The 13,503-nt window shown below is 41.1% G+C and overlaps 1 long non-coding RNA gene across 1 annotated transcript; it reads right to left on the minus strand.

Annotated features, from left to right (window-relative positions):
- Positions 1-243: 243 nt before the first annotated feature.
- LOC134298997 (uncharacterized) lies at positions 244-4,915 on the minus strand. The gene is made up of 3 exons (XR_010006153.1): positions 4,834-4,915; positions 3,960-4,023; positions 244-2,786 (listed from the first exon to the last, which is right to left on the minus strand). It is a non-coding gene; the product is annotated as an uncharacterized LOC134298997 (long non-coding RNA).
- Between the last annotated feature and the right edge of the window lie 8,588 nt (positions 4,916-13,503).

Genomic DNA, 13,503 nt, shown 5'->3' on the forward strand with positions numbered 1-13,503 from the left:
AATGTTTTCCCTGAGCGCAACTGGCAACGTAATTCGAACCATCGTTGGCCCATTCTCTAATTGTTTCTTAAAATTTTCGTTAAATTTTTTCCTTCCAAATTTTTTTAAAATATTTTTTTTTAAAAAAAAATATTTTTTTTTGTTTCTGCAACCTAACATGAATGGGAGCCTAGCGCAGCCTAACATGGCTACCGCTCCCTGGCCAACCAGAGACTTCCACGATGGCTGAAAAAGGTGGGGGCTAGTGTCCTCCGCGTCCACGTGGAGGATCTCTATAAAAATCCCCTCCCCAACTGAGCCAAGCCATTCTGGGCTAGGATACCGAGCAGAGAGGGTGGTTCGCGCACGCTGGGAAGCTGCTTGCTTGCTTGGGGGAGGGAGGGCTAAGTGACTGTTCTGGCTATAGGGGGTACAGTGTCTGTCTGTTGTTGCTGGTTCGATATTGTGGGGTTTTTTTTTGGGAAATTGGCTTGGGGCTTGTGGCAGAGTCCTTGCTGTGGCTTTAGGAAACTTTTATTTTCCAAAGGACGTTTGCGTTCCTGCAAGTGCAGAGCTTGGGGTGCTTTACTTTTCTACTCCAGAGGGAGTCCCTTTGCCTTTCTGTTTTCTTTTTTGGAATTTAGCAATCACCTCATCAGCCCTTCTTTGCAATCCTGAAAGGGGGGGGGACTTGAAAATAATAGTTTCCAAAGGACGTCTGCGTTCCTGCAAGTGCATTGCTTCCCTCCCGCTCCGTTTGTCATCCCAAGCCCCCGGGCTGAGTGTTATTGCAGCAATCACAAAGGCACACATTGTTTTCAAACCTAAAGGGTACATTGGAAGAAATAGTTTCCAAAGGACGTGGGGCACCTGCCAAGGCATTGCTTCCCTTGCGCTCCATTTCTATTCCCAAGCCTTGGGCTGAGTTTTATTTCTGTAATCACAAAGTCAGACATTGATTTGATTCAATAGAGGGTCCACAGCAATTTATAGTTTCCAAAGGACGTGGGCACTCCTGCCAAGGCATTGCTTCCCTCGTGCTCCATTTCTATTCCCAAGCCTTGGGCTGAGTTTTATTTCTGCAATCACAAAGTCAGACATTGATTTGATTCAATAGAGGGTCCACAGCAATTTATAGTTTCCAAAGGACATTGCCAATCCTGTCAAGGCATTGCTTGGCGTGTGTTGCATTTCTAATCCAAAGTCCTCAGCCAGAGTTTCATTTTTGCACTCACAAGGTCAGCCAGTGGCACCATTGATCAAAAGGTTCAAAGGCAATTTATAGTTTCCAAAGGACAGTGGCACTCCTGCCAAGGCATTGCTTGGCGTGTGCTGCGTTTCTAATCCAAAGTCTACACAAGTAGAAGAGGGACTTTTACAGTGATAAGAACCCAATTGAACAGGAAATAAGACTTTCAAACCAGGGACAGGTTTCTTCAAATATTGAAAAATAGTGTATTATAAAAAGTTATGAAAATTCGCCAAAAATCATAGGAGACAGGAAACGTTCTGCAATTTGTTGGGCAAAGAGTGTTGAATGTGATCTCCCACTGTACCAAATTCGATGAGGATAGCTCAAGAAATGAGGGTGGGAGAGCCCTGTAAAAGTCCCCCCCATTTTCTATTTTTTTTGGCGATTGCGCATGCGCGTCCGCCATTTTAGAAACATTTTAGAAACATTACGAATTTTTGGAAATATCTGAAAGTTTTGGGTGAAAAATTCAGAAATAATTTCTATATTGAAGCGCCGGCACCCCCTACTTTAGAAACGAGAATTGAAACATTTTTTCCATCGATCAGACAAGCCTAATAGTTATCATGAGCAGATGTTCTAAATCCAGGTACAACATATAGCTATAGAATTATTGCAATAGGATACAGATATTTGAGAAGTTCGCTCAACTTATATGCAAAATGAGCCATCTGCAACTGTAAGACCAATGTTGGGATCAGTGCAGAGATATTTAATAGAATTGTGATATCATCTCAGTAATTTGCATGTATCAAAACATCCTTTTAAACAATATTGTGATTTCTTGTCCACTCTGGAATCCACTTTTGTATCTTGAAAATGTTCTGTAGAGGATAGGATAACCCTCTGGCATATACATTATAGCAGTATAGAGAACTATAGAAACTAAAGTAGAAAATTCTGGATACATCTACACTGACACTTTATCTTGGGGATGATCCAGGGTATTGGATCTTGGATCAGTCCTGGGATGGTTTGACTGCCAAGTCCTTGGTCGCTGCAGAAGTGGGAAGGTGTCTGTCAAGGACAGAACGCCAGTAGATAAGATTCGACACAGTTTATTAAAGATAAAGAACCAAAAATGCTCGTAAAAAACAAAGAGCTAGGCAAACACTCGCCTTCAATATGAAAAGTCACTCAAAAATGGTTCAAAAGATAAACCGGATTAAACAGGAGTTTAATCCGGGTTAAACCAAAAACGCTTACTTCAGCCTGGGACTATAAACAAACAAAAGCTGGTAAACAAAGATTCAATAGAACATAAATACTAGCAGCAGATTCCTCTCTGCTACTCAATAGCTGTGGTTGAGCAACTAAGTTGTTACTCCTCCGTGCAGCGGGCGAACTCCGGGTCCAAACACATCAATCAAGGATTGCAGCGGTCAGCGGGGTCCCAGTCCGGTCCGAGGTCGATTACCAGGTGCAGGCGTCTTAGATTCCACGAATTCCAACGATAGTCAAGAAAGGGTAGTCCCAGGTCGTAGTCAGTCAGCCAGTCCAGCGTCAATTCCGAGTAGGTAAATAATGTCCGTCAAGAAGACGACGGAGGTCCAAGCTAATAAGATTAAACACAGGTTGCACAACAAAAGCCCACACAGTTCCTCCCGCCGCCTATGCCCAGTGTCCTTGGCAACTTACGTATTCAGCAAACGAAACACACCCGTCTTCAGGATTTTCCCAACAAGATCCCAAGTGTCCGTCCAGATTACCTTGCCCAACGCAATTAGCCCTGGATTCAAGACCCCATTTTATGCCAGTTACAACTCCTCATCGCTATCAGGTGTTACCCTAATTCCAGGTGCCTCATCATCATCATCCTCATCAGAACTAAAACATCTTTGACTACGCCCCACAGCATCCCCAGCTGTGGATCCCGTCCCATCCCTCCAACTCGTCCACGGGTCCGATCCTGCAACCCGCCAGTCGCTTCCCATGCTATCATTACCAGGAACACCCAAATCCTCCCTCACACGAGTCCATTCCATGTCATCCTCCTCTGAGCTAACCACCTCTTCCTCCATTCTCTCAGTAAACCCCTCAAAGGAGTCTTCGTCAGATGGTTCTGCAAAGATATCCCGCAGCCGTTTCCTCTCTCGCTCCTCAAGAGAGTCTGACTCTCGAGGAGTCTTACGACCACGTCTCCCAGTATTGGAGCCATAAGGCTCAACCATAACAGTGTCCTTACTTTCTAATGATGCCAAACCCATTTCGACACTGCCAGACAGTTCATTAACATCCCCTTTTCATTTTTATTCAAATCATTAGTGTCCATTGCTCATTGCTCGTACTGATGTCGGCTATGGTGCCAAAGTGACAAGAGAGAGGGGAAGGTGAGAAGAGAAATTGACTCTCCTTTCCCTCTTCCTTCTCTGATCACCCTAGCATTCCGGATAATGTCACTCCAGACAAATAATGGACACTATCCGTCTTGCACCCACTGGCTCCCTCTACGATAAGGCTGGGAGGTGAAAAGAAAGTGCCATTTCATGTCCCTGGGATGCCTGATCCTGGAGAATATGGGATAACATGTAAACATTTGAGTCTATCTTGGAACTGAGCCCAAAGTTGTAAGCCGCCCTGAGTGCCTGATGGCTGAGAAGGGCGGGATATAAGTATTGTAATAAATAAAATAAATAAATGAAGTTGTGGTTTACTCAGGGTTCTCGGGGAGAATTCAGAGCAAATTGTGACTTTTGTTAATGGGTTCAAGTCACTTAAGTGACCTTACCTTGTGTTGATCTGGATCAGCTCTTATCCCCTTTTCAGATAACACGTCAATGCAGAGATACCCTCTGTCACATAGAGTGATATTTGATATCAGATTTAGGCACAGACATAAAGAGGCTGGAACCAGTATGTATGTTCATCATGTGGCCAGGGACATCAAGCACAACCTTTCTCCTTCTCCATACATTCATGAACTTGTTGAGGGTGAACTATAAAAAGGCTTATTTACTGATGATGAATACACATAGGCGCTTATATTGTCTTTGAGATTCACCAAGAGGTTATTGAGTTGCAAATAATATGGCTAAATAATAAATGTTAAGCAGGACCTTTTGAAAATGGAGGCTCTGTATGTATAAAGGAATATAAATGGTTTTAAGTGGTGTCGTTAGACTGGCTCTTTCATGCAAGCAAGAAACTTGTTAATGTGCATGAGCACTGTACAAACCTATGTGAGGATTGTACCTATATGTATATATATGCATCTCTATCAGCATATGGTGGCTCTATGAATTTCATAGAGTTCTTTTCAGACAAGCAATGCTCAGGTTTGGTTTGCCACTGGCTTCCTCTAAAATCTTGTCTCTAATCCTGGTGTTTCTGGGTGTTTCCCCTTCCAAGAACTAGCTAGGCCTCACGCAGCTTAGATTCTAAAAAGTAATGCCTTCAAATAAACTTCAGTAGACTACTTAAGATTAAACGTTCCCCAATTTCCATTGTGCTTCAAGTGGAATTCAGTCTAGTCCAACAAAGGCACAATAACTTTGCACAGTTGCAAAAGGAAGAAACAGTAAAATTTACTCTTTACAGCAGAGTCCAAACATAAACTTGCAGTGTTGCATCAAAACATAAATCTTACAGTAAAACAAACTTACATAGTCCTTGTAAGCATTTCAAGATGCAAAAAGCCTTGCAAGGTACAAAGAACATTGCTTCTTTAGCCTCTTCTTCTAAGAGAGAGAGATCCAAAAGCAAAAGTGAAACCAAAAGCAGGAGCTAATACACACACACAGCTGGGTGTGGTCCAAACTTAATTGCTTAACTGCTGACCTAGATTAGCTCCTGCATGTTAGGATCAGCAGTTTGGGTTTTTCTTTAACACACACAGAGCTTCATTATACCCTAACAATCTCCTCTGTACTACTATATGCATTAGGGATGTATTTTTCAAAACTCAATTAGAATTCAGATTTAAAACTTTATGAAAAAAAGCTGTAATGCTTTTGTAGTTAATATAGTCTCTATAATTTGCTTGTGTTAGAAGTCATGAAAATCTCTTCATACATTCCACTTTTAAGATAATAAATTAATTGCTTCTGAAGCTTTATATCACTGAATTAAACCTGGTAGAGTATTCTTAAATGCTTAGTAGAAGCACTATGCATTTCATTTCATTTATTATTATTATTATTACTAGCTTTGCCCGGCCATGCGTTGCTGTGGCTTAAGGGGAATCATTTGTTGGCCAGGTGGAATAGCAGTGAATAGCAGATATATAACTATTAGGCTTGTCCGATCGATGGAAAAAATGTTTCAATTCTCGTTTCTAAAGTAGGGGGTGCCGGCTCTTCGATATAGAAATTATTTCTTAATGTTTCACCCAAAATATTTGGATATTTCTGAAAATTGTAATGTTTCTAAAATGTTTCTAAAATGGCGGACGCGCATGTGCAATCACCAAAAAACAGGAAACCGGGGGGAAATTTTCTGGGGGTCTCCCGCCCTCATTTCTTGAGCTATTCTCATCAAATTTGGTACAGTGGGAGAACACATTCCACACTCTTTGCTCAACAAATTGCAGAATGTTTCCTGTCTCCTATGATTTTTGGCAAATTTTCATAACTTTTTATAATACACTATTTTTCAATATTTGAAGAAACCTGTTCCTGGTTTGAAAGTCTTATTTCCTGTTCAATTGGGTTCTTATCACTGTAAAAGTCCCTCTTCTACTTGTGTAGACTTTGGATTAGAAATGCAGCACACGCCAAGCAATGCCTTGACAGGATTGGCAACGTCCTTTAGAAACTATAAATTGCCTTTGAACCTTTTGATCAATGGTGCCACTGGCTGACCTTGTGATTGCAAAAATGAAACTCTGGCTGAGGACTTTGGATTAGAAATGCAGCACACGCCAAGCAATGCCTTGAAAGGATTGGCAATGTCCTTTGGAAACTATAAATTGCTGTGGACCCTCTATTGAATCAAATCAATGTCTGACTTTGTGATTGCAGAAATAAAACTCAGCCCAAGGCTTGGGAATAGAAATGGAGCGTGAGGGAAGCAATGCCTTGGCGGGTGCCCCACGTCCTTTGGAAACTATTTCTTCCAATGTACCCTTTAGGTTTGAAAACAATGTGTGTCTTTGGGATTGCTGCAATAACACTAAGCCCGGGGGCTTGGGATGACAAACGGAGCGGGAGAGAAGCAATGCACTTGCAGGAATGCAGACGTCCTTTGGAAACTATTATTTTCAAGTTCCCTCCCCTTTCAGGATTACAAAGAAGGGCTGATGTGGTGATTGCTAAATTCCAAAAAAGAAAACAGAAAGGCAAAAGGTCTCCCTCAGGAGTAGATGGAAAGCACCCCAAGCTCAGTACTAGCAGGGACGCAGACGTCCTTTGGAAAAAAAAAGTTCCCTAAAGCCAGCCACAGCAAGGACTCTGCCCCAAGCCCCCAGCCAATTTCCCCCCAAAAAAACACAATATCGAACCAGCAACAACAGAAACACTCTACCCCCAGCCACTTAGCCCTCTCTCCCCCAAGCAAGCAAGCAGCTTCCCAGCCCGCGCGAAACACCCTCTCTCCCCAGTATCCCAACCCAGAATGGCTTGGCTCAGTTGGGGAGGGGATTTTTATAGAGATCCTCCACGTAGACGCGGAGGACGCTAGCCCCCACCTTTTTCAGCCATCATGGAAGTCTCTGATTGGCCAGGGAGCGGTAGCCATGTTAGGCTGTGCTAGGCTCCCATTCATGTTAGGTTGCAGAAACAAAAAAATATTATTATTTTTTTTTAAAAAAATATTTTAAAAAAATTTGAAAGGAAAAAATTTAACAAAAATTTTAAGAAACAATTAGAGAATGGGCCAACGATGATTCGAATTACATTGCCAGTTGCGCCCAGGGAAAACGTTTCAATACTCGTTTCAAAAAACGAGAACAATCCGAAATAATTACGAAACGAGAATCATAACGAAAATTTGGACAACCCTAATAACTATATGTATATCTATCTCTCTCTCTCTCTCTCTCTCTCTCTCTCTCTCTCTCTATATATATATATATATATATATATATACAGATATATATATATATATATATATCTGTGTATATATATATATATATATATATATATATATATATATATATGCAATAACCTGCCCTATCTCCCCAGGGTGGTCTCTCTCTCTCTCTCTCTCTCTCTCACACACACACACACATACACATATATAAGAAATATGCATAATATAAAGAAATATAATGTGTTGATAAGTTTGAACAGGGACATTTTGAAAGTGTAACTCCAGCCATACACACTCACTCACACACACACACGCACACACACACACACAGAGCTGGAGTTACACTTTAAAAATTTCCTTGTTCCAAATGCAAATCAGTTCAACTTGAGCAAACCTAGAGCACCACTTTTGTTCCTAACTTGGGGGAATTACCTGTGTCTAGAAACCTTGAATAAGGATGATGATTTCTATTTGGTTGGGGATATTTTGCTGGAAAAGGGGTGGGGGGGGGTCCCTTCTCTTTGCTCCCGGCATGGCTGGCGGTTCTGCCTGGATTTCGTTGGGCCCTTCTTTCCCCTCAACATTTGGAGGGGACTCCCCAAGGGCCATTCAATCCATCCCCATTCTGCCATAAAGGAAGACACCATCTAATCCCTCCTGACAGATAGCCACCCAGACTCATCAACCTAAGCAGTTTCATGGAGAAATATGGAATAATAGAATCCCAGGGTTGAAAGGAGCCCCCAAGGGCCATCTGGTCAAACCACATTTTGCCAGGAAAGACACCAACAGATGGCCACCCAGCCTCGCAGACATGAGCAGATGCATGGAGAAATAAGGGTATAGAATAATAGAATCCCAGGGTTGAAAAGGACCCCTAGGGGCCATCTAGTCCAACCCCATTTTGCCAGGAAAGACACAATTCAATCACTCCTGACAGGTGTCCAATGCATAGCGTTGAAAGAGACCCCCAAGGGCCAGCCAGTCTAACCCCCTTCTGCCAGGAAAATGCAATCCAAGCATTTCCGATAGATGGCCATCCAGACTCCGTACCAGGCTCGGTCTGTTGAAGGTGGTGGGATGTTGACCGGCAAGGTCCTAGTGAGTTCCTGTACCTCGACCGTCGTCAGCAGCGGCGTGTTGGAGACCTCTTTGATCTTCTTTCTTGATGAACTCATTCTCGGTGGCCTTCTGAAAGTACTTGGACTTGACAATCTTGTCCACAAAGCGCAGGATCTTCTGGCTGGTGTTGTGGCCACCAAGGTGGCTGGAAGGGAACATGAGCTGGAAAGGAACTCCTCTCTCCTGCTCCCTCACCTTCTTTTGCCATTTTTTTTTTTTTACCTCTGGAGGGAAGCCGCACCAACCACTGTTCCCACCAGGAGGGGAAGGCGGGCCCTGGCTCAGGAAGCCATTCAGGGGTGGCCTTCCTCCTCTGACAGGGCAGGAGGAGGCGGGGAGGCGGTGGTGGGGCTCCAAAGGCAAGGGGAGGGTAAAGGTGGGTCCCTCCGAAGGCCCCCTCCTTAGCCTTGGATGCCCTAGGAGTCCTGGAAGTGGTAGTTCAGGCATGGGCCAACTTGGGCTCTCCCTCCATGTGTTTTGGACAGTAGGTTGTTAGGAATTGTGGGAGTTGGAGCCCAAAACACTTTGTGGAAGGGCCCAAGTTGGCCCATGCCTGGCCTAACTGCATTTCTTCCCCATATAAACATGGGAAAGGCTGACTTAAGTTCGGTTGGGCCTCGCGTGCCGCTATCTCAGCCTCCAAGTGACTTTTTTTCAGGGGGCGGCTTTCTGTGCATGTGCAGTAAGAATTTTGTGTTTTTGGGGGGTTTTTTTGTCATTTCCAGATTATATATTTTGTTTTTTTAATGTAAAAACACAAATCAGGTGATTATGTCTTTTGTTACCAAATTTGGTGTGATTTGCTCCAGTAGTTTCACTGTATAAGTTAAGGAAATTATGATCAGAACATATATATATATATATATATATATATATATATATATATATATTTAAAAATGGAATGCAAAATTAATCTGCAATTATTATGTTGGGGGAAGAAATTACTTTTGTGACATATATGTTTGAAATTATACATCTGGTAAAACCTCCAACTACTCCTAGCAACAGGCAGTTAAAAACATATTTTAAAAGGAAAAAATATATATCTTTATATTTTGGTTTTATTCAGAAACAAATGGCCTAAGCAGATTGTAGAAGAAAGTAATGTAAAATGTATATAATCATTTAAATAATAAAGAATGAATCAGCTGCCAATAGGATAATCTAGAATGTTCAGTGTAGGAAAAAGCATTGAATGCAGATTCAGCACATTGATACTTGTTTGTGGTTTCTGATGGCATCCAATGACTGCATCCTCTCAGTGTAGGCTTATGGTTGAGGAGAGTGGGTGATGGAGCATTGCAGTGTTGAAGGATCTGAGGTATCAAAAGACCTCTTTAACTCTTCTTAGCAAGTAAGAAGCAGTAATGGAGTCCATTCCCTTTTCTATTTCTCATCCCATGGTTTGTTTCTCAGTTTGCAGTAAAAAAAAAGAGAGAAATTATTTAGTTTAGATATGCTTTCCCACCCCTTCATTTTGTCTTCATATTAATTCAGGGGTTATTGTCCAAGGCCAGACAGAAAGCAGAGTAACTGAATTGAGATTTGAATCTAGGTCTTCCAAATACTAGTCTGCCACTCTAAACACTACAGCAGACCGACTAAACAATTATTCAAAAATTTCTAGATCAATATGTCTACTTTTCTGGAACTAGCTAGCTATCTAGCTAATTATATGTGTGTGCGTGTGTGTATGTGCGTGTGTGCAAGCTGTGATGGAGTTAATTTACATTTGGAAAGCTAGCACAGCAAAATGTAAATAACTCTATAAATTATTCTTGGCAGCAGTAAATCCACTTGCAGCTTCAGGTACATTTATTTATTGGTCAAGATACTTAATGATGTGCGTTTATAGCTACATAACTACTACAATTATATGACATCCTTCCTCTGATGTTGAAGACTTTCTCAAAGTCACTTTCTGGAAGCAATATTTTTTGTGGAATGTGATTTCTATATAAAAAGTGCTATTGATCAAAATTCACTATTGCCTTGGTACTATTTGAAAATTCTTTTTTGGCGGAGTCTACATATGGTACAGAATGAAATTGGAGGAAGAGGTATTATCTTATCCACTTCAGCTACCCACCAGAATTATTTTTGAGAAATCCGTATATGGGAAAGGTATTCTGTATGGAACTTACATGTATGAATTTCAGCTGAGAACTGATCTTAACACTTTTAAAGATTTACACTTTTCTCAAATACCCCTAGGCAAGGTAGGGTACAGGTCTTCAACATGAAACTTATAGAAGCTCACACCCATGTTGCAGGTGAATATAGCACTGAATGAAACATGCAGAAAAATTACACGATGCCTTAAACCTACACCTGTTGATAAACTCTACAAGCTATCTGGCATTGCCCCCCCCCCCCCCCAAGATGTACAAAGGGAACTTCGACCCCTTTTAGCCCAGCAACTTTAAAAAAGTTTGGGTCTTCCCATGAGTACTATTGTTATTATTAATATTATTATTATTAACACACATTGGCACACATCATCTGTCATGGGGAAGTAGACCTCTCTCAGAATCAGCTTAGGGTCCCAGAATAACTATTGTTATTAATATTAATATTAATATTAACATCTATTTGTACACATCAAAAATTGTTGCATCCCTAGGCTGCAGAGGCACCTCAAAACCACACTGGAGTCCCAGAATATAAGCAAAGCAAGCTGTTTATTGAAGATTATGCAAGCAATAGCAAATAGAGTTCAAAGTCAATGAAATAAGGCTTAAGTCCACAAATTACAAAATACTTGAGAACCTTGAAGCAAGAGTCTATGAAAATCACTCAAAAAGATAGAGTCCAAACAGGATATCTGTTCTGGCTCAGTCTGATGATGAAGGAGGATTTGGGGTTTTGCAGCCTGAGAATGATTTACCATCTGAGAATGATTTACCATGTTTTGCAGTCTGAGAAGGACCCTCTGAATGTTCCCTAGACAGAAAGCCAGGATGATATAACAGAGAAGGGAATGGGAGATTTGCAGCTCACAGATCATCTTGACCCTGACATGAGTGTGAGAGATTCACAGCTTTCTGAAAGGGATGTGGGAAATCAACAATCGCCAGGTGTTTCACTTTCAGATAGCGATAATGAGAAAGAGCAATTAGATAGAGAAGCTAGATTGCTCTGAGAAATTGACCTGTTAGGTGGTCTGTGAGAGTTCTGGCTAAAAGACAAGGTGCCCAAGGTCACAGAAATGTGTTCATGTTTTGCTAGAATGGGTAAATAGAGAAGGTGTTGGAGTTAAGATCTTAGATCAAGCAATGTTGCTTTTGGGAGCAAAGTCTCCCGTCTTGCTCAAGTGCTGTCTTTGGAATGGATTTTAACTTGCTGTTCATGTATTGACTCATTTATTCTGGATTCTGTTTTGGAGTTCATGTTCATGTTGTAAGCCTTTGGATTTTGCCTTGGAGTTTATGCTAATGTTTTAAGCCTTCATATTTGGGGATTTACCTGCTGTCTTCTGGAACTTTTGATACTATTTTTATTACTGCTTTTTTTTTTACCTTTTGCTATCTTTTTACCAATAAACTGTTTATACCAAGTCTGTCTCAGTGGTGTGTGTTGAGAGCAAGATGGGCCCTCGCTGGGGTGCAACAATATCAAAATTAGTCTAAACAAGGTATCACAATTAGTCCAAGGCACAGGATCAAACTGGAATGCAGGAATCAAAGCACCAAGATTGGCCCAAGAAACAGGATCAATGCTGGAACACAAGACAGGATCTTAACTGGAGCAGGAAATCCAAACTGCAAACTTACATGAACAATAATAATAATAATAATAATAATAATAATAATAATAATAATAATAATAATTTTATTTTTGTACCCCACCACCATCTCCCCAGAGGGACTCGGGGCGGCTTACAGATATAAACCCAACATACAAATATATTATATGTATTTGATATTAGTGTTTACACCTTATTTTATTTTTTTGGTTATTTAATATTTAATGTTTATTTTACTTAAGTGATATTTGTCTTTACTGTTCTAATGTAGCACAAATCCTATGTAAAATCATACTACGTATTTTTGACATTAATATTGAAATCTGAAATATATACAGAAAGTCTTTACTTTCTTTACTTTTATATAATATCAAATACAAAAACACACAAATAAATTTAAAGGCATTAAAAATCACAGTAACTGGATAATCCAAAAATCCCCAAGAGCAGGAACAAAGATTGGAACAAAACTCAAGGCACAAGGCTGCATAAACTGACATGAAAGTCCACAGGAACATGGAACAGGATTCTTGAGGCATGAAACAGGGATCTCTGTCTTGATGAGCAAAGTTACCACCTCTGAATCTCTCACAGAAGCAGCTCTTCTTAAAGGTAAACTCAAGGCCTCTTCCTGTGGGAAGTCTGTTCATTATTATTTCTCAGCCTCTTGGTGTGCCTGGAAACCTCCCTTTCTCTTCTCTACTGATATATCACTTTATTTCTGTCAGGCTCTTTATCCTTATCAAAACTAAAATTCCCAACTGGCAAAAGAAGGTGTGACCTTGACTCTTTCAAAGAATGCAGTTCAAGCTGCTGGCTTGAAACCATTGTGTGCCTGTTTGCAGAATCCTCAGGACCAAACTCTGGCTGGCCTGGGACAGCAGTTTCTTCCAACTCTAGTTGCATAGGAATCTCAGGCCCAAACCCAAAGTCCTTTGACAAGTCAGATGCAGGAACAATCACAGAGTCAGGAGCCGGGACAATCACAGGCTGAACAGGCCCAACCTCAGGCTCCCCTGACAGCTCAGGTGCAGGTTGGACTACAACAGATATCATGGGGAAGCAGACATCTCTCAGACTCAGCTTAGGGTCCCAGAATAACTATTGGTATTAATATTAATATTAACACCCATTGGTACACATCAGCTGTCATGAGAAAGCAGCCCTCTGTCAGTACCTGCTTATTGTTACCTGGCCAAAATGAAAGGAAAACGAAAGCAAATATGATGATCATATTTCATCAGCTTTCATTTTCATGTCCCCACTCATTTCCTATGAAAATATCATGATTTGTTTTGTGTCGATGGCCGGTTGACACAAAACGAATGCATGAAGAAAACGAAGGAAACATATATCATGCACATCCCTAATCTGCACCAGAGGTTTCCAATGGCTAATATTATTTTTTAATACTCTCAACATGATTATTATCCACACC

This window comes from Anolis carolinensis, chromosome 4, assembly GCF_035594765.1.
Source record: "Anolis carolinensis isolate JA03-04 chromosome 4, rAnoCar3.1.pri, whole genome shotgun sequence".
NCBI lineage: Eukaryota > Metazoa > Chordata > Lepidosauria > Squamata > Dactyloidae > Anolis > Anolis carolinensis.